The sequence below is a fragment of the Lathyrus oleraceus genome, chromosome 3 (genome assembly GCF_024323335.1).
Source record: "Lathyrus oleraceus cultivar Zhongwan6 chromosome 3, CAAS_Psat_ZW6_1.0, whole genome shotgun sequence".
NCBI lineage: Eukaryota > Viridiplantae > Streptophyta > Magnoliopsida > Fabales > Fabaceae > Lathyrus > Lathyrus oleraceus.
Window position 1 is genome coordinate 358,717,313 of NC_066581.1, and position 2,561 is coordinate 358,719,873.

Consider the following 2,561-nt stretch of genomic DNA (forward strand, 5'->3'; position numbering starts at 1 on the left):
TAAACAATACACTGGACAAAACATCCCAATTTGGGAATGCTCTTCATCTCTGTCATTGGCTCCACCACCACAAACACCAAAGTTGGTGTACATGGGGAAGAAGAGGGACACGACTCAGTTGTACCAGAACCCTTCCCCTCAACCGGAGAGCTTCCTGAAGAATATGTAATGCTGAGTACATAGACAATGTAACTCAGATCACAAGGCACAACTGTCTTCTTAACTCAGATCACAAGACACAAGTGGTAAACCCAGTAGGTGGATTTTGTGCCTGATGCCAACTTCTGTTTGCTGCCACATCCACAGTTGGCTTGCTTCTGGTACATTCTCAACCTCAGGACTATATTTCTCTCCCCCTTTTTAGCTAAACATTTGTAAAGGCACCCTTCACAAAACCAGATCCAGGCGCAGCTTGCCCAAACCTTAACATACCCCATGATTCTGAGAATGGAGTGTTTTTCTTGTGAGAGGAAGAGGGCTATTGCATCCTTTAAATAGTCCAGCCCGTGCTTAGGAATTTCCGGTAGAAATAAATGCTTGGTCAAGATGCATTTATTTTTGCTGAGAAACAGTCAGAAAATCACCAACAAAATCTCAGATTATCTTTGAATACCTTTTATAGCTCTTGACTGTTTCTTTTCCAAAACAGCCTTTCCAGTGCATGGAGACTATTCCATATATGCAGTCAGACACGTTGCACGCGATGTCTTAACATTTCACGCGGCTTTTTCCTGCATTCTGCCAGTATTCAACATTTCCCAAGGTTCCTGTCATACCTCCAGTAGAGACTTGACATCTGGCACTGATACAGTCAAATTCCCACACTTCAGTAGATGGTTACTCCCCCTATACCACACAGCTGTAGCCATCGGGCTTATTCTGATTTATCAGAATTTGACATAACACCCTTATGATTCCTAATAACTTTAAGACTCAGAAGGAATTTATAGCATTGTCCAGGGCAATGTCATGACATCCGGTTAGACATTCTTCTGCTCACTCAGCCTTGACATACATCACAGCATCCTGATAACTGACAAGGTGCCATATCTAGTAGACCACAAGCTTGATGATTTCTTGCAGCACACAGACAGAACTCCCCCTGTCATGAACAACCCATTCTCCTCTTGAAGCTTGGAGATCACGCATGGGCATATCCAACATCCCAAAGTTGGACCTTCACATACTTCCTGATTCAAAGAGAATCCAGACCACTTGATGAATGGAAAACATAAGACGCATCTTCATGTCTTCAAGAGCACACCCTCTGTTCAACCCTCTTAGCTGAACACATTCACACTCTGTGCCAATCTCTCTTCTAACCAGAACAGAAGACCACTTCACAAGATATTCTAACATCAGCTGGGACATCCTTCACAACAAGACAGGGCACACCATCTGATAGTCTTCAGATATCACTGAGTCACCGGGTTGATCAAGAAGAACCCAGACATACATTGGGACATATACATTTTCATCCCATTACAAGAGATAATCTTCCATAGATAGCTCAGAACTCCTACCACAAGCTCCAAGAGATGAATAGAGAACACCTCCTTTTGTCTTCAACTTAATACTTTTCTGCTCAAAAGTAATTTGTCTCAGACTTTCCTCAAGAATAATCAGCTGCCATATGTTGATTAACTTGATTCTTCGAACTCACTTCTGAGGTGGACCAATTGCCACTGGTTGATTACCTCCTTCATGAATCCTCATATGAAAAGGTCAAATGCTTCTTTTTTTTTTTGACCTCCCCAAGTTTATCAGACTTCTCCCAAAGATATTCTGACCTTCCAAGTGAGACTTGAACTTCAAGCTTTTTGAAGTATCCAATCTACAACCCTGTAGACCTTTCTATCTCAAGTTGATGTGCCACTTCACCAACTAAGAATCTGATGTTGAACCAAATGTCACAACATTGTGTTTTGACATCTAGCTGTTGAATTCAGCTCCTTCTTCTGCCACTTGAAAGAACTTCCTCCCGTCACAGAACAAGAGTTCAATGTTCTCATAGACTTGATTGTGAAACCAAGTTTGAGTAAACAACCTCCATCGTGCAGGTTTGCAGTTAAGTCATCCAAGCTCACACCTTGATGAATCCCTGCTTCTTCTCCAAAGACATCAGACACTCTGATGTATGAGTCTTCAGAAGGACCAGTTAGAAACTAACCCTTCAGCTCTACCAAGGATTCCACATCCTAAGGCAAGGCTGTTTCCATGATGTCAAGACTGCTGCCACTTGTTCTTGACTCCACAGTGTGCATAAGCTAATGCACTTCCTTACCTAGATCAGAAATAAACTGATCCAAGTAACCACCATCAAGACTATGATGTCTTCTTCTTCTTGTACATACCAAGGCTGAACATGTTTCTTGCCAGGAAACCATTTCAGAGATCATATGCTTTTGCTGCCACCAAAGAGATAGATCATAAGCCAATGTACTATCCTTCCTGTGATTCTGCACAGGGTCTTGAAGAAGTGATGTTCCAACATCTTTAAGAACATCAGTGATCTTGAACTCCAAGGATAATCAATTAAACACTTGTACTTGGCACAAGTA